This window comes from Diceros bicornis, chromosome 14, assembly GCF_020826845.1.
Source record: "Diceros bicornis minor isolate mBicDic1 chromosome 14, mDicBic1.mat.cur, whole genome shotgun sequence".
NCBI lineage: Eukaryota > Metazoa > Chordata > Mammalia > Perissodactyla > Rhinocerotidae > Diceros > Diceros bicornis.
In genome coordinates this window covers 50,398,446-50,418,538 of record NC_080753.1, presented here as the reverse complement: position 1 = coordinate 50,418,538, position 20,093 = coordinate 50,398,446, and the positions used below count along the sequence as shown (strand labels likewise).

At 39.5% G+C, this 20,093-nt stretch overlaps 1 non-coding gene across 1 annotated transcript; it reads right to left on the bottom strand.

Annotated features, from left to right (window-relative positions):
• Positions 1–907: 907 nt before the first annotated feature.
• LOC131414273 (U6 spliceosomal RNA) lies at positions 908–1,011 on the bottom strand. Its single transcript, XR_009222166.1, has one exon. It is a non-coding gene; the product is annotated as a U6 spliceosomal RNA (small nuclear RNA).
• Between the last annotated feature and the right edge of the window lie 19,082 nt (positions 1,012–20,093).

Here is a 20,093-nt window from a genome sequence, read left to right as displayed (position 1 = left end):
GATGTATGAGTTCTTTATATATTTTGGTGATTAACTCCTTATCAGATATATGGTTTGTAAATATCTTCTCCCAGTTGTTAGGTTGTTTTTTAGTTTTGTTGATGGTTTACTTTGCTGTGCAGAAGGTTTTTAGTTTGATGTGGTCCCATTTGTTTATTTTTTTTGTTGTTTCCCTTGCCCAGTCAGACCTGGTACTTGAAGACCAATGTCGAAGAGTATACTTCCTATGTTTTCTTCTAGAAGTTTCATGGTTTCAGGCCTTACATTCAAGTCTTTAAACCATTTTGAGTTAATTTTTGTGTATCGTGTAAGATAATGGTCTACTTTCATTTTTTTTTGCATGTTGCTGTCCAGTTTTCCCAACACCATTTATTGAAGAGACTTTCCTTTCTCCCTTGTATGTTCTTGCCTCTCTTGTCAAAAATTAGCTGTCCACAGATGTGTGGGTTTATTTCTGGGCTCTCGATTCTGTTCCATTGATCTATGTGTCTGTTTTTCTGCCAGTACCATGCTGTTTTGGTTACTATAGCTTTGTAGTATATTTTAAAATTAGGGAGTATGATACCTCCAGCATTGTTCTTTTTTCTCAGGATTCCTTTGGCTATTCAGGGTCTTTTGTTGTTCCATATAAATTTTAGGATTCTTTGTTCTATTTCTGTGAAAAATGTTGTTGGAATCCACATGCTATTCTTTATCTCCAAAATTTTCTTAGCTATTCTTGACCATTTGCTCTTTTATTCAAATTTTAGAACTAGGTTTCACTAAAACTCTCTTGGTATTTCTATTAAATTTCCATTATTTTTACAGATTGATTTGAGTAGAATTAAAATTTTTACTATACTGGTTCCTCTCTTTCATAAACACAGTATATTTCTCCATTAATTTATGTATGTTTTAATATCTTTTTAAAAATATGGAATACTTCAAGAATTTGCATGTCATCTTTGCACAGGGGTCGTGCTAATCTCTCTATTGTTCCAATTTTAATATATGTGCTGCTGAAGCAAGCACGCAGAAGATATTTCTTAACTCTTGGAGTATATCAGGAGGGAAAGGTAAGAGGTCACGTGTTCTTTACGCTCTGTATGAGACAGAAACTGCAAAAGACGTTAATCTGGACTAATTGTAGCTGTCAAACATAAATGCATTCAGTTGTGTGCTGACAATGGTGAAAATGTTTCTGGCTTTTGCTATCTTGTCCCTTCTATTACCTGAACACAAGCTCTGTTTCTATTGACAGTCTTGACAGAAGAAATGCAGTAGGACAAAGGGACTGGAAGGATGGGAAAAAGGAAAGGAAAGGAAAAGAAGATGATCAGACATGACAGTAAGGAGGCCTGGGAAGGAGGGATGTGTTGATTGGGCAGGTGAAATGAGTGGAGGGCAATGGGGTGGGGGAAAGGGAATGACAGCAAGTTTGGATCGTCTGAGTTCTGCAACCCTAGAAAACCGGCAGCATGGCTTGGGATCTCAGCCCCAACTCAGACCTGCCCAATCAGAATCTGCATTTTAACAGGATCCCCAGGTAATTCCTATGCACGTTAAAGTTCCGGAAGCTCTTAGTCGCCTCCAGTCAGTCTGAGCCAGTCCTGATCAGTGTCATCAGCCTTAGACCTATTAATAGATGAAACTGGTTTTGGTTGCCTAGAGACCTGGAAATCTGGTTCCTCTTGTCGACTCTGAGTCTCAGTGTTCTCTTACCACTTTGGCCAAAGCCTTTGGACTCCAGTCGGCCTCAGTTTCTCTGCTAAGCATTTCAGTTCCTTGCAGGGGTTGGACACTTGTCCTGGACCCCAGCTTCCTCGGCTCAGGTCCTGATGTTTGCCAAACTCTTGCTCTCCCCCTTCCCTTGGGAAGCAGGATGTGATTATCTATTCCCTTCTGAGCTTCTGGCTGGGGCCAGCTGTGACGACTGATCACCTGGAACCATGCCTGATTTTGATTATTGTCACCTGGACTTCTTCCAGAACTGTGTTCTGCTGGCAGAGAGGACTCACTCAGACATCCAAATAGCCTGGCCCAGTCTGAGCTCGTCATGCTCTTTGACCGCGGCATACTGGCCTGCCTAGCTGCCTCCTGGGGATGGGCCAGCTTCTGAAGACAGGCTCTGTTCCCTCTGTCCCACTGGATCTTGGCTTCGTCCCCCTTCCCTTGGCTGTGCTGATATGGTCCCAGCCTGCCCTGCACCCAAATGTCTCCTCCAAAAGAGCAGGAGGCCAGCAGAGACCACGGTAAGCAGGCCATAGTCCCTTCTCTCTTTTAACATCTACAACTCCAGGACTCCATGGGCCTGCTTCTGTGTGGCTCTTGAAATTCCAAACACTGCCTCAGAGTTCTTTAGCTAAAAAGTACTCTAAAAGTCCTAGAAAACTGTTGAGTACAAGCAGGCTCAGTAGTTTTACATAACTTATACTTTTTGCCCTTTTTCCAAGATGAAGAAAAGTCTTTGTTGTCTGACTTATTTTATAAAAACAGACCAATCCACATAGAAGCTTAATAATTTCTTTGGTTACCATACAACTATTTCACTTTGACTTACTCCTGCCATGCTCAATTTATGGTAGAACATTATACAAAGTGTATCACACCTGCTACTGTGTTTTAAGCCAGCACAAAATGGCACAAAGTTCAAAACAATCAGGTTGGCTCTCAGTTATGGAGGCCAATTTTTAAATAAATATTACTCTCCATTAATTAATAATAGAGCACTGACTATATGTTTAAGACTGTTGCATCATTTCTATTCATAAGAACTATTCTTATGGTGATTTAAAACAAAAGAAGAAGAAGAAAGAAAAGAGAAAGAAAGAAGTGTGGCAGCACCCACAGTAGCTAAGTAATGGTGTGGGTGTTGTTTTCGTTGTTTACATACAGAACACCTTCACAAGAATCCAAATGTCTTACAAAAGAAAATACAATACAAATTGCAATAAAGACATGGTAACACAGTAAGACAAAAAGAAAACAATTACCCAAAGGAAGATTTAAATTTGGCATAAATCATTTGCACAGAAAGAGTGGCTAAGTATCCATTGATTCAATTGGCACATTCAAAGGTATGCACATGGTGGGGTTTGCCACATTCAGAAAAGAAGTTACATGTAAAAAGAGGTCAAAGAATAGAGGTAATAAAAAATGTCTAAAATCATTTTGAATAAGAAATACATGGTATTTATTGAAGTCACTCCAACTTTCTGAAGCTGCATGACAATCTCCCTGAATTAGCAAGGATGGAGATATATATATATATATATATATATATATGATTTCCTAAAGGGCATTCATGGCCCAGCAAAATCAAAGCTCCTAAGAAGTTACCCAAGACTAGAAAGAGGAAATGGATAGGAAATAGATCATATATTACTATGAACTGTTCATTGCACCTTTCTAAAAGTCCAGATTTTCTCAGGATAGACTTTAGCTGATAAATCATGAAGAAACTGTATTTGAAGTTGGTGTAAAAAACTCAATTTTGATGGACATCATGAAGGTTCTCCTTTAATTGCTTTCAGTTTTATGCCTGCTGTTATGTCATTATTTGAACAAGGTTCCAACCAACCACTCAAACTTTCGGAAAAAGGGAAAAATGCTCCCAGGAAAGATTTCTAAAATGTTGCAGAAGCTTAAAAATGGATAATGATATAGAACAACACATCACTACTACGCTATTATAACTTTAGTATATGTACTTATAGTCAAACCACTCAAAATTACAATGTCATTTGTCTTCTTTGTATTGCTTTTGTTTTCACAAGTCACATGGCAAAATCAACAAATACGACATCATCCTCCTGAGGATTCAGCTGTGAAAAAAGCATCCGCTGGCTCATCTCTAGGGTAGCTATTATTAGCTTGCTTTGATTCTCTCATACGATACATACTCATGCTTATTAAGCTATCTGTATGCCTCCTTTGTCATATTCCTCTATGAATATGACTACTGCTATGCAGTCACTCCAGTGAAACCCAGAGCTTCCCATTTCCATAGGCCTTTCCAAAGTGAACGTAATCCCTCTATCTTTTAAAATATTATTTGGGGGGAAAAACATGCAGCATCATATTTGCACTGATGTTGAAGCTTTCTACAGAAAATATTACAGTATCTGTACTGGATTGTTTAGTGTCTCCCCCCTCAATCCATATCTATGTGTGAATATGACCTTATTTGGAAATAGGGTCTTTGCAGGTGTAATCAAGTTAAGATGATGTCATACTGGATTGAGGTGGGCCCTAATCCAATGACTGATGTCCCTATGAGCAGACCACGCAGAGACACAGACATATACAGGGAGATCATCATGTGAAGACAGAGGCAGAAATCGGAGTGATGCAGCTACAAGCCAAAGATTGCCAGTAACCACCAGAAGCTAGGAGAGAAGCCTAGAACAGATTCTATCTCAGAACCTTTGAAGGGATGTGGCCCTGCTGACACTTAGATTTCAGACTGCTAGCCCACAGAACTGTGAGATAAAAATTTTTGTTGTTTAAGCTACCCAGTTTGTGGTATTTTATTATGGCAGCCCTAGGAAATGAATACAATGCCCAATCTCCAGATTATGAAAATAAGTACTTTAAATTACACAAAGACTTGGTATTAACTTTCCCTTAGATGATGCAACTAGGGGAGGAAAAGGCTACTTGTCACAGTGACATGGCAAGTATGGACCAAAGATGTGATTAGAAATTGGTCCTTCTAACATCACAAGACAGGTATAACTATAACAGAATGAAAGTTTCAGCTAAAGCACTAAGACATTGATATCACATTTTAAGGTGAGGTCTGAGTCTGTCATTTTGCAAAATTTGCAAAGGAGGTTGTCAAAATCTGATTACATGGCTTTTCAACCCCTTACGTAAATTAAAAATACACTATATATACAATGGAATACTAATCAGCCATAAAAAAAGGTGAAATCTTGCCATTTGTGGCAACATGGATGGACTTTGAGGGTATTATGCTAAGCGTAGTAAGTCACATGGAGAAAGCCAAATAGTGTATGATTTCACTCATATGTGGAAGACAAAAATAACAACAACAAACCAACACAAAGATACAGAGAATATATTGGTGGTTACCAGAGGAGAAGGGGGTCGGGGGAGGGCAAAAGGGGTAAAAGGACACATGTGTGTGGTGACAGATGGCAATTAGACTTTGGGTGGTGAACATGATGTAGTCTACACAGAAGTTGAAATATAATGAGGTAGACTTGAAATTTATATAATGTTATAAACCAATGTTACCTCAATAAAAAAATTTTAAAAAATACATTAAAAAATGAGAACTAGAGATGTGAGGAGAGGGTTGTCTTGTACAGAGTAGTCTGCGTGTTGGGTGTTTCCCCCCCTCACCTTTCTAACTATTTAGGGGAAAAGAAAGCGTGAGTGGTTCCCTTGGATCAGATGTGGGCCACCCACACAAGAAAGCAGGAATGGGGTTATCCTGTGTCCTTTCTAAGAGGGTCATCTTGATGGGTGACCAGATGAACAGAAACCTGGAGTTGGTGCCAGATTTGTGGGGTCTGAGGAAAGAGTGAGTCAGTGATCCACCGTATTAAGATGTATCCATCTGCCTACAGGGAAATGCAGGTGAGCAGCCCTATCCTGGAGCATCTCCCAAGAACTCATATAACACCAAGAGAGGCAACTTTGAATACCTGTCAAGGCCAGAGAACTCTGATACTAGATCTTCACAAGACCACCTGACAAGTAAGAACTTCCCTGCTCCCCTTTGCTCATCTTCCTCCCAATACTCCAGCCTGAGAGAAGTCTGAAATCACCTTCAGGAAGCTGAAAGGGACAGGGATGGGGTAAAGAGAGAACCCACAGGCTGCTCTCCTAACCCAATTTCAGGCTTTTGTAAGAGGCTGAGCGCTAGGGAAGAGAGAAGCCCAACTGTTGATGTTTTTACTCTGACATGAACTAGTCACGTTAATTACTGACCAAATATGTCAGCTGGAAGTGACCAGAAGAATAATAAATTTGCTCTAAATTTCATCCAAGAACAGAGAAAGTGTTAACTCTGTGGAATCAGTTTGAAGTGTTACTTTACGATTGATTACATCCTATGAGTCATGCTTGTTCAAGTAATAGTTACATAACCATTTCTCAATGCAATTGAATGGAACAGTCCTTAGTGCCTTCTGTATAGTTTTCCCCTATGAAGTCACTGTGTTTTTGTCTGAACTTTGGAAAGTTATAAGTCATTTTGTCCTTTTTATGTATTGTTTATCAGCACTTATAAAATGTCTAAACTAAAAAGCATTATATGCTTGGTACACATTAGGTGCTCAATAAATGTTGACTTAATAAAGAAATGAATGGGCAGTGAAGAGAAACCCTGATTGCCTAGGCTCTTTATAAACATGGGCTATCCCCAAATTCTTTTCTGGTAGAGTAAGAAATATCCCAAGTTTGTGATTTCTGAAAAATTCCAGCCAGACTTTTACGGTCTCCTTACATGGAATTATAAAACCTTAACATTAGAAGGAAACTTAGGAGGTGATTTAGTCCAACCCCTTCATTTTAGAGATGAAGGCCCAAAGAAGTGAAATTTTTTTTCTTCTGATCTCCATGCTGGCCAAGCCCCTTCTCTTTCCTCTTATTACAGCTCTTTCTGAATTCAAGAGATTTTCATAACATGTTGTACTTTAGGAATATACATTGTCACTGATTATGCTCAGGAAGTGAAATAATTTTATTAAGGTCACCCTTTTCAGCAGTGTCAGTGCTGGGCCTGGAAACTCTGATATCTGACTCATTCATGGTGACATTCTTTGGTTTCTGGGATTCTTGCTGGCTTGGCTCTGTTTGAGTGATAGCTTATGCTCTCTTTGTTAGTTTTCTCATCAATAAAAGAAGTTGCACCAAATTGCCATCACCTAATGAACAAATATGAAGTATCTACTTGTACTCAGCACTGCACCATAGGCTTGAAATAGAGTGAGGAGTTGGGACCAGCTGCTGCTCTCCCCCTCTGGGGAAGAAAGACAAGTAAGAAACAACTATGACAAAGTGGGCTGAGTGCTATGATAGAAGGATAGACAGTGAGCTGTGAAGACATTTGGGAAAGGCACCTAATCCAGCCTAAGGGGCTTGGAGGGCTTGCTAGAGGAGGTGACATCTAAATTGAGTCCTCTGAGAATGAGGAAAATTTAATAAGCATGGTGTGTTCAGCAAACCATAAGTACTATACTATGGGGGTATCACTGAGGGCAAGGGGAAGGGAAGAGAGATTGGGCCAGAGAGATAAGGAGGAGTGAAGATATGGAGGGATTTCCATGCTATATTAAGGTGTGTAGACTTAACAGAAAGTTTATCAGAAACTACTGAAGTATCTTTTGCAAAGGAGTGATGAAGCCTGATTTCTGCCTCAAATATGTCTAGCTGCAGTATGGGGAAATGGCTTTGAGGGGTATAGGCAAAGAGGCCAGCTGGGAAACTACTGAAACAATCCAGGTAAGAAAAAGTGAGAGTAGAGATGGAAAAGGCAGAAGAATTTCAGAGCAATGTGCTATGGCCTGAATTGTGTACCCCTCTCCACCAGCTCATACATGGAAGCTCTAAGGCCCAATGTGATGGTATTTGGAGATGGGGCTTTTGGGAGATAATTAAATTTAGATGAGGGCATCAGGGTGGGGTCCTCATGATGGGATTAGTGCCCTTATGAGAAGAGACACCAGAGTGCTTGCACTCTCTCTCCACCATGTGAGGACACAGTAAGAAGGCAGTTCTCTACAAGCCTGGAAGAGAGTCCTCACCAGAAATTGACTATGCTGACACCTTGATTTTGGACTTTTAGCCTTCAGAACAGTGAGAAGATTTCTGTTGTTTAAGTCACCCAGTCTGTGGTATTTTGTTATGGCAGCCTGAGCTCACTAATCCACAATGGAAGTGAAATGGAGGATGTGGTGATGTATTAGATATAGAGAATAAGGAGAATGAGGAGTCAAGGGGTGGATGAGTGTCCAGGCTTAGTATGTAAAGAGAGGAGATGTGGGCCTACAATAGGGAACTCTGATAGAGAAAGAGGAAACCTGACAGAGACCAAAGAGGGTAAGAGAAAGCAGAAGAGGCCAAAAGAAGGGAGTTTTTTCAAAAAGAAGATAATGTTCAATTTTCCAAATACTAGAAAGATGTCAAGTAGGATTAGGTTGAAAGGCGTCTGCTGGCTTCAGTGATAAATGCCTTTGGAGATCTTGGCAAGAAGTATTTAAACATTTTGAGGGCAGAAATGAGACTGCAGTTGGTTGAGGCAGGAATGGGATATCAGGAAGTACAGAGAGCTAGTAGAGAAAGGATTTTTTTGTTTTAATGTTAAAAGACAAGCTGTTTAGGAGGGATGATGTTGAGGAAGAACTAGAAAAGAGGCAATAATTGATGAGTAAGGTTACTGAGTGTATGGGCCATGATGGGCTCCATAGCTCAGATGCAGGTATTGGCTTTAGAAGGAGGGAGTTCATCCTTCATCATGGGAGAGAAGTATAAGAATGGGTACAAGTATGTGCAAGATTGTGGGTGTAGAGTCAGCACTACATGATGGCTTCTGTTTTTTCCATGAAGTAGCAGGTAAGGGTGAGGTAGGTGGGGAGATGTTAGGAAAGGGGATTGGAGGAGGTGGCTTTTAGTAACTGCTGTGAGGAGTGGGAGAGAGAGACTGAGAGCTGACCATAAACACAGTAGGAATGACCAGCAGCATGGCAGCAGCTCGGAATTGTAGGCCATGGAATTTTGGTGCACCAGTTCCTGCCACTGTGCAGTTGTTCTCCTTCATACTCAGCTGCCGAAAGGTAGAAGAAGGCAGAGAATTATGTTGTTACAAAGTCTGGATTTTGCCAATGGATGAGAATGAAGGACAATGGGAAGGAAGCTGAAGATTGTGGCAAGAGAGTGGTTGAAGTGAAAGACCATGGGGTCTACTTAGATAGGGAAGGAATTGAGTATGGGAACAGGGTCATAGATGAAAAGAAAGTAGCAAAGTCAAGAGAGCAGACGCCTTAATGAAGCAGAAAATCAGATGTATTGAGTATAAAACAGAGAACTAGAAGCAAAAAGATGAGGTCAAGAATTGCTTGGTGTTTGAATTTAAGAGTTCAGCATGCTGCAGTTCTGGGTGGACCTTAGTGGTGGGTGGCTGAAATGGAGTGAAAGTAAAGTCATTAGAGTTGAGGGAGTCAAAGAAATAAAAAGTTAGGAGCTCAGAGGATTTCCACTTCTGAGAAGATGGAGTAGATATATTTTTCCCTGTTCCTTCTGCTAAGCACAACTAAGAAATCCTGGATGTTATATACAAAACGAATGTAAGACTGAAAGGTGAAATGAACAAAGCAGACCAGCTAGGGATCTTGAGACTGGAGAGATGACACTGTGGTGAGTTTCCTGGGTTCCCTTTTTGTCTCATATATTGCAGACTCAGAGTGGAAGAAGCTGGCAACCCAGAAACACCAATGGGTGTAGACAAAAAAAGCCCCAACAAAAGTCTGCTCTCCCTAGCCAAAGGACCAGGAAAAAGACAGTCTAGAAAGACAGAAAACTTTTAGATGATAACTGTTCTGCTAGAGTCAAACACCGCAGAAAAAACTATAGCCTCACCTCCACCAGTGAAGGTTGAGTGGGGAACCTAGACTTCCACACTCACCAGGCTATAACAAGGCGTCCTAACGCCCCTGCTAGGACTTTCATCCTTGCTGGGTGGTAGCTCCTCATCCCTCATGGTATTGGTTGAGACTACATTGGGAGCACAGACTAATACTCTAACCCTGTTGTAACAAAGCATCCTTTCCTCTCCTCACTGAGGTGGTGTCAGAGGAGGCCTGGGAGTAATGAAGAGCATCCTCCCTTGATTGTCAACAGAGGCTGAATGGGAACCTGGACTTCTACCCTCACCTGGCAGTAATGAGGCAGTGTACCCAACCCCATCCCCTGCAAGAGCAGTGTCAGAGGAAGCCAGCTAAGACAGAAGGTTGAAATAAGATCCAAAGTTTCATAACATATACCCCACATGTCTAAGTTTCAATCAAAATTTACTTGTCATACCATCTGTATTAGTTTCCCAGGGCTGCCGTAACAAAGTACCACAAATTTGGTGGCTTAAACAACAGCAGTTTTTTCCCTTACAGTCTAGAGGCTAGAAGCCAGAAGTCAAGGTGTCAGCAGGGCCATGCTTCCTCGGAAATCTCTAGAGAAGAATCCTTCCTTGCCTCTTCCTAGCTTTTGGTGGCTCCTGCCATTCCTTGTAGCTGTATCACTCTAAGGTCTTCCTCCGTCATCACATGACTGTCTTCCTTATGTGTGTATCTGTGTATTCTCTTCTTATAAGGACACCAGTCATTGGATTTAGGGCCCATCCTAATACAGTATGACCTCATATTAACTAATTACATCTGCAAAGACCCTATTTCCAAATATGGTTACATTCTGAGGTGCCAGGTGAACAGGAATTTATGAGGGACACTATTCAATCCATTACACTGTCATACCAAGAACCAGGAAGATCTCAAACTGAAAGAAAGAAGACAATCGAGAGATGGCAACAGCTAGATGGTAGATATGTTGAGAATTATTTGACAAAGATTTTAAAGCATGATAAAAAAGCTTCAATGAGTAATTAAAACAACACAAGAAAAATGAAAAATTAGAAAATCTCAGCAAAGAAAAAGCAGATATAGGAAGAAAGAAACGGAAACTTTAGAACAGAAAGATACAATAACTGAAGTAAAAGGCTTGGCAGGTGAGCTAAACAGTAGAGTAGAGAGTACAGAGGGAAGAATCAGTAAACTGGAAGATAGACTAGATATTACCAATCTAAACAACAGAGAGAAGACACATTGGAAAAAAATGAACAGAGCCTAAGGTACCTGTGGGACTATAACAGAAGGTCTAACATTCATGTCATCAGAATGTCTCTGGAAAGAAAGATGACGTGAAAGAGGGCAGGACTGATAAAAGTACTTAAAGAAATAATGGCTAAAAACTTCCCAAATTTGACAAAAGACATAAATCTATAGATTCAAGAAGCTAAGAAAACACCAAACAGGATAAATCCAAAGAAATACACCCCAAGGCACATGATAGTCAAACTTCTGAAAACTAAAGACAGAAAAAAATTTCGAAAACAGCAAAAGAAAAACACCACCTTACCCAAAGGGGAAAAATGATTCGAATGACAGTGGATTTCTCATCAGAAATCATGTAGCACAACATTTTTTATAGTGCTGAAAGAAAAAAATTATAACCCGGAATCCTATATCCAGGGGAAATGTCCTTCAGGCATGAAGGTGAAATCAAGATATTCTCAGATAGGGAGAACTACGAGAATTCGTCACCAGCAGACTGACACTAAAAGAATGGCTAAAGCAAGTTCTCTGAACATCAGGAAGGAAAGAAAAGCCCGGTAAGCAACAATATGGGTAAATATAATAGACTTTCCTTCTCCTCTTGAGTTTTCTAAATTATGCTTGATTGGAGAAGCAAAAATTATAACGTTGTCTGATACAGTTCTAAATATGTATACAGGAAATAAGAGAATTATATTTTTAGAAGGGGAGAGTGAAAGAGGTAAGGTTTCTTACTTGAACTGGTAAAATGATGACACCAATAGACTGAGATGCTTTATGTAAATATAGCGTAATACCTAGAATAACCACTAAAAAAGCTATACAGAGAGATATACTCAAAAAACACTATAAATAAATCAAAACGGAATTCTAAAAGAATGTTAAATAACCAACAGGAAGGCAGAAAATAGAAAACAGGAAATCAAGCAGAAAACAGGAAATAAAGAGGACAGACAAAAAACAACAAAAAATGGCACACTTAAGTCTGAACGTATCAATAATTACATTTATGTAAATGGTCTAAACAGAGATTGGAAGAGAAGATTAAAAAAATGACCCAACTAACATGCTGTCTACAAGAAACTCACTTCAAATATAACTATAGGCAGGTTGAAAGTAAAATGAGTGGAAAAGTTATATCTTGGAAATGTTAATTGAAAGAAAGCAGAGGTGGCTATATTAACATCAGATAATGTAGACTTCAGAACAAAGAAAACTACCTGAGACAGAGAGAGATGTATAGCTGAAAAATACCTAAAGCAAAAATGGATATAAATGAAAAGAGAAATAAACATATCCACAATTATATCTGGAGACTTCAAACTCTTCTCTCAATAACTGATAGAATAGGTGGCAGAAAATAAGCAAGCTTCTTATATAAGAACTCAATAATACCATCAACCAATAAGATCTAATTGGCATTTATAGAACACTCCACCCAACAACACCAGAACACACATTCTTTTCAAGTGTCCATTGAACATATATCAACATAAACCATATCCTGGGTCATGAAACAAACCTCAACAAATTTACAAGAATTGAAATGATACAGAGTATGTTCTCTGACCACAGTGGAACCAAACTAGAAATCAGTAACTGAAAGATAATAGAAAAATCTCTAAATGCTTGGAAACTCAACACTACATTTCTAAATAATTCAGGGGCCAAAGAGAAAAACAAGAGAAATTAATACATCAAACTGAACAAAAATTAAAACAGCAAAGCATAGCAAAATTGTGGGATGCTGCTAAAGTAGTGCTGAGAGGGACATTTATAGCACCAAATGCATACATTAGAAAAGTGGAAATGTCCTAAATCAATAATATAAGATCCCACCTCAAGAAAAAGAGAACAAAGTAAACCCAAAGCAAGCAGAAGGGAAATAAGGAAGATAAGAGCAGAAATCAATGAAATTGAAAACAGGAAAACAACAGAGAAAATCAATGTTCCAAAGACCTAGTTCTGCAAAAAGATCAATAAAATTGACAAGCTTCTAGCAAGACTGACAAAGAAAAAAAGAGAGAAGACACAAATGACCAATATCAGGAATGAAATAGAAGATATCACTGCAAATCCTGAAGACATCAACAGGATAATAAGGGAATTCTATAAAATCTTTATGCACATAAATTTGACAATGCAGATTCATGGACCAATTCCTCAAAACACAAGCTACCACAACTCACCAAATATTAAACAGACGGTTCGAATAACTCTAATACCAATAAGGAAATTGGATTTGTAATTTAAAAATTTTCCCAAAAGAAACCTCCTGGACCAGATAAGTTCACTGGAAAGTTCTACCAAAGTTTTAAGGAAGAATTAATACTGATTCTACACAATTTCTTACAGAAAAAGAAGAGGAGATATGACTATCCAATTCATTTTATGAAGCTAGTATTTATTTTCATACAAAACTAGACAAAGACAGTACAAAATAAGAAAACTACAGACCAATATTCCTCCTGAATATTGCTGCAAAAATCTTCAACAAAATTTTAACAAATAGAATTCAGCAATACATACAGAGAATTATACACCATGACTAAGTAGGGTTTAATTCAGGGATGCAAGTCTGGTTCAATATTTGAAAATCAATCAATGTAATATACCATATTAATAGACCAGAATACCCAGAAATAGACCCACATACTTGCCCAATTAATTTTTGACAATGGTGCAAAAGTGAGTCAATGGAGGAAAGATAGCATTTTTCAACAAATAGTGCTGCAGCAATTGGATATTTATAGACAAAAAATTGAACCTTGACCTTATACAATAATTAACTCAAAATGGATCACAGACTTAAGTATAAAACATGAACTCATATACTTTCAGAAAAAAATAAGAGAATATCTTTGGAATGTAGGGCAGGGCAAAGAATTGTTAAACTCGATACCAAAAGCATGATCCCTAGAAAGAAAAATCAATAAATTAGACTTCATCAAAATTAAAAACTTTTTCTCTGTGAAAGATCCTGTTAGGAGGATGAAAAGACAAGCTACAGACTGCGATAAAATATTTGCAAACTGCATATCCAACAAAGGAATAGTATCTAGAATATGTAAAAAACTCCAAAAACAGTAAAAAACCAAACAATCTGATAAGAACATCAGCAAAAGGCATGAAAAGACATTTCACCAGACGATATACAGATGGCAAGTAAGCACGTGAAAATATGTTCAACATCATTAGCCATTACGAAAAGGCAAATTAAAACCATGAGATATCATTGCATATCTATTAGAATGACTAAAATAAAAAATAGTGACACCACGAAATGCTGGTGAAGATGTGGAGAAATGGGATCACTCATATATTGCTGGTGAGAATTTAACCCTAAATAGTACAGCCACTCTGGAAAAGAGTTTGCAGTTGCTTTAAAAAATAAATATGTAACTACCATACAACCCAGATATTGTACTCTTGAGCATTCCTCCCAGAGAAGTGAAAACCTATGTTCACACAAAAACCTGTCCATGACTGTTTATAGTAACTTTATTTGCAACAGCCCCAAACTGGAAACAACCTGGATGTCCTTCAACAGGTGAATGGTTAAACAAACTGTGTTACCTCCATACATGGAACACTACTCAGCAATAGAAAGAATGAACTAGTGATATAGGCAACAATCTGGATGAATGTCCAGAGAACTATGCTGAGTTAAAAAAGCCCATCCCAAAAGGTTATATACTGTATGATTACATTTATATAACATACCAAAATGACAAAATTGTAGAAATGGAGAACTGATTAGCGCTTGCTAGGGTCAAGGAGGGGATGGAGGTGGGAGAGAAGCTGGTGTGGCTATAAAAGACCAACATGAGGGATCCTTGGGGTGATGGAAATATTCTGTACCTTGATTGTATCGATGTTAATATCATGGTTGTGATAGAGCACTATTGTTTTGCAAGATGTTACCGTTGGAGTGAACTGGGTAACGCGTACATGGCATCTCTGTATTATTTCTTATGATTGCATTTGAATCCGCAATTATCTCAAAATAACAATAATTAATTTTTTTTTTGCTGTGGAAGATTCACCCTGAACTAACATCTGTTGCCAATCTTCCTCTACTTTGCATGTGGGTTGCCGCCACAGAATGGCCGGTGAGGAGTGGTGTAGGTCCGTGCCTGGGAACTGAACTCAGGCCACTGAAGCAGAGCGTGCTGAACTTAAACACTAGGCCATGGGGCCGGCCCCAAAATAATTAATTTTTAAAAAGTTAGGCAGATACTGAATCTCCAGGACTATGGCAGGACTTGGGTGGAGCCAGAAGCGCTGCCTGGGATTCATCTGTTACACACTTTCTGCAACCACCTCCAAGCTACCACTGCTTTCCAAACTGGATGGGGCACTGAGCCCAAGGCTGGAGTTCTCTTAAAGACCTGCAGTCACCTTGACCCTCTGCCCCAGGGGAATATCTCCTGGTTCTAAGGTCCTTTGTATTCTGGATGTATTGTATTCATATTATCTGGATGTCTTGAAGGCTCCAGTGGCCTAGGTTTGGGACAAAGAGGCCATTATGGCTGCAGATTTCAGCCAAGGGTCACATGCTCTAGGGGTAGGTGCCAGCACATCACCCTCAAAAGGTCAGACAGGACTAGCTGTACCTTCGTGGTCACCAGTGTGTGCAGCAGCCCGGTTTCACCATGTTCCAGAAAAGGTCCAACAACAGTCCAGAGGACCCTTCTCTTCTGCCATGAGAACCTGATGTGCCTACCATAAGACTGAGGGTTTACCTGTGGTGTCTGAGTCGTCTCACTTCCATAGGGAGTTGAAATTTATATTGACAGTGTTTAAAATGTGAGGCAACTAAACTGGAAGAGATTGAGATACTGCCATTTGAAAAGTCCAGGTTGTTCCTGTTGGCCAGGGGGTGAATAGGTGGCTTATGAGGTCACTTACAGGGAAATAAAGAAGCTGCCCTTACTATGCACACCTTAGGGAAGAGTGCCTTTGCCACTCTACAACGTTCCTAACCACACTTGCTGTGATGAATGCTTTGTTTTCCAAGCTTAATACCTTCATCATGACATCCCCGCTATCAGGGGAAAAAAAACACGACTGTCAGAACTCTTCCACAGTTAAGTACATGCCCTTGAGCAGGACTGAGCTTCAGTTTTCTTATTTGTAAAACAAGAGACAGGTATTTGTAAAAGCTCTAAGAATTCTTCTAGATCTTATAACTTATGACCCTCTGGAATGTCCTTATCTTCCAGTGCTGCCTTGCAAAATCATCATTGTAGCAAGTGAAAAAGGTACATCAACCAGAATTCATCTTCGAGGAGGCAAAAATACGTCTTTAAGAAAATAAAACATCAATGGGTAATTTTTTGGGGAAAAGTAGGCCCCTATCCACAGTCTAAAGGAAGAGTGCAAACTAAAATATGGGATGACTTACTGTGCTTAAGAAAATGAAGGGAATTTAGACGTTTTTTTTTTTTGAATGAGTGAGCAACAAGGCGGGGCACCCGAAGGATTTTTAAAAACAGAGATGGCTAATGTTCGATTTTAAGATGTGTACTTGACTGCGTTGTAACCTCTGTCTCTCCAACACCTTCAGTAATAACTGCATCTCAGAAAAGCTTTGTGTAAGTGGTTTTTAGTGGAAACGAAGAAGAGGCAGAGTTTCAGCAGAGAGAATAAATTAATGGTGCAAGATGCAGATTGGAGCAGAGGAGACGATGAGAACATGGTGAGGAGGGCCCTGGATTTTCCAGGGGGCTTGAAGTGGGGATTCAGGCCAGTCTGACCTAGATCTTAATGGCAGGGAGAGCCCCGCTGACATCTGGCTTACATAACTTTCCCCTTTACCATCTTCTCTATGAAACCTTTGCTGAGCCTTTTCAAATGGCCATCCACCCACTGCACCACATTTTTACCAACTAGGGTAAGATACTTGCCCTACTCTGCTCTGATTTATAGCTATTTGCATATCTGTCTTACGTAGTCTACTGGATTGCACACTCTTTGGGGACTCTGGCCTCATAGTGCCAAACATAGTAAGTTCTCAACAGTAATTTATTGAATGGAATTTGCTTCTTAGCCTTCCTCCTCTACTCTCCTGGGGGCGTTTATTTGGAATGAGTCACACTGTTGAGACACAGCAAATAATAATAACGACAATGAATGTGAACATCAAAGGTATTTCTTATTTTTAGAAAAAATTTCTGGAGTGTTTGCAAGTAGAAAATCATATATATGTGATTGGGGTGGGGTGGGGGAGTGGGCTTTAAGTATTGAAATTCTTCAATCACATTTTCAATTGACAAAGATCCACATGAAATATACGTTCATCCCCCACATAAAATTGTACAGATGTTTCGGAGAAAACTGCAGGAATAAAGTTTAACCTCATGACTTCTATAATTTTGTCATAAAAGGCTTAAAGCACAATGTGAGCTTTTTTTAGATGCTAAGTGCCATGTGAGTGGTGTGTTGTTAATTTCATATTAATGCAGGAAGCCAGAGAACTCAGCACAGAATCTAAAGAATAATCATCACTTTCCTGCAACTCTGATAGCTGGTGACCAGGCTTTAGCTTATTTTTTACTCTCTCCTAGATGATATGAACATACTTCTCACCATGATGCACTGTAGACCTTTGCAAAATGTAGACCAGTTCTCCCCAATGACAATCATGGAACTAAAAAGAGAATTCCTTCCTAAACCACAGCTCTGTTACCAGCAAACATGAAGTCCCTCCTAAGCACTAAGTGATATTTGTACTCCATTACCTGCTTGTCTTTGTGAATGAGACCTCGAAACATATATATGTTTTCCTATTTCTGTGCATTGGGTATAGACTCCTACCTTACTTTATGCATATTCCTGGGAGCTAGCTATCAGGAGATGTTCTTGTATACCCCAGTGAAAAGTTGACAACACTCTATTGTCTGCCTACTAACGAGCTTCCTTGTATGGAAGATGATAAAGCAAAATCTAATCGTAGTCATTTCCCCAAATATGCTTCAGGTTTGTTTGCCTATTTCTTTGCAAGGCTTCACAAAATTTGCAGCCCTGATATTCAATTAGAATCATTTTCTTCCTGATCATGGTGCTTCATCTGGATTGAAGCCTTCCCCTAGAGCTGTTGTGATGTTCCTTCCCAAGTCCTGCTCTTGCCCAATCACCACGGTCTCTAATGACAAAATTTTTTTTTCTTCCATGTCTGTTTTATAGTATTTCCTTTTACTACAACTTAATTCAATGTGGTTCTTTAAATAGGTGATGTGCGAGACAGAGAGGAAGAAAGAGAAGGAGGGAAGTAGAGTCACTGAGCTGGCCAGACTACCTGGACACCAGAGGGGACTGCAGCAGGTCATTTGCAAACCTCCAGCCCCACTGTTTTTCCTTAAAAATTTAAAAAACTTCAGTACAGACAGAAAATAGAAGCTGAGGAATTTTCAGCAGCAGGTGGGTGGTCTCTTCACCAGGCAGAGGATGAGCACACCATGGGAAATGCTCACGACTCCTATGGCTTGTCCAGGGGTCTAAACCTTCACCCCTTCCTTACCCTTCTTCCCTTCCTCTTTATATTCATTATTCTTGTGACTAATCTAGTGAAAGCTAAAATAGCTGTTCTAAATAGAAACATTTACAGAACTGCATGAGGTCAAGGAGGAGGAGGAAGACGTGGCACTACAATGAGCACGAAGAGGCTGTCTCCTCTTTGCTTCTTCATTTTCCTTTAAGACTGCCACATCACACAGCAACGAACATCACACATCACGCAGGCATCTAGGTGTTTAATGAGTTAAAGAGTATTAGTTAATGATGAGAGATAACTTCACAAAGACTGCAACATTTTACTTGGCCTGTAAAATTAAAACAGAAGCCACTTTAAACTCTGTTAGGGAATAAATATGGACATGTCTACTCAACCACATTAGCCTCTATCTCATCTGGTTAAGCTACCTATAGGGCCCTGTCTTCATCATTATGACTTCTCTCTAGGTTAGGACACTAACAGGCACATGGCCTCCTAACTGGATCTTCCATTGTGGGTTCTTCTCTGTTCCTCAGCACTTGGCTCTACTCCTGCATCCAAAAGGCCATTCTCAGCCTAGGGCTTGGTTGCCCCCTCATCTGTTGTCCCACCAGAGGAGTTCAGGTCTTTTTTGCTTAGCGGCCATCAAGAATGGGCACAACTACCTTCATTCAGCTTTTTGAATTAAAATACACTGCCAGCATGAGGCTTGTGTGAGTGATCCTGCTGATATAAAATTGTCAGCTCCACTGTAGCCTCTCTTCTTACATCTGTCAGCCAGAAGGCCCCAAGGAGTTAGATTGAAGAAAGAGATGATGGTTTGCCAAAGATGATGTAAGGATCTGGACTGGCCCATATCGTGAGCACAGCCAGCAACTCGTGTTCTAATTTTATCACTTTTCCTCTCTCTCTTCTCATTTCCCCCATGCAATTTGCCCACCGAACAAGTGGGAGAGGGGCAGTACCAACAACACTGAGTCTAGATTGCATGCGGGAGATTCCACACACTTCAGGATAGGTAAAAAATGTGCTCATCTTTCCCTATTTTAAAACCCTTATGGCACATTTTTGCCAACATTTACCCATGTGCTACCAACTGTGAATTTATGTAAAGAATCATGCATAGCATTTCAGGGTGATAATTCCCTATTTAACATTTTGCTTGGTCTTTCTTTCAGGAAAGTTTCTCTAGTCCTCACTTTATTGTATTCCATAAACTACAGTCTGAAAAACACCAGAAGGCTGGGGTCAAACTGAAGGTGGGGGGGTTTCAGAGGGTGGAAAATCATGAAAAAAAAAATGTCTTTACAGTTAAAAAAAATCCAAATAAACAAGGAGAGAAACACTCTGAGCAGCAGCTCAGAATTGTATGTATAGAATTTTAAACGGAGTTTTCAGATAAATACTGCATATTCCATGTTAAGTTCAGATATAAGAGTTAAAGTAAAATTTCTCTGTTCCTTCATATTTGATAACGGCCCAAGCTGATTCAATAAAGAAATTATCATGCTGTAAGTATCCCAAGGGAAAAGTTGATAAACTAGCTCGTATTCTCTACATATGTGTATAAACAAATACCTCATCTTAAGAAGAGTCTTATCAGATAGTAAACAACAGGAATTTACCTATTCTTAACTCAGGGCAGCTGCTTTGGAAAATAAAAAGTCATTTTTAAGCTGATTTACAAGTGCAGATAATTTCCCTAGATTCAAAGCGGGTTTCCTTTTTTAGCAGGCAGTCCTGAAGGTAGGGAAAAAAGGGATTAT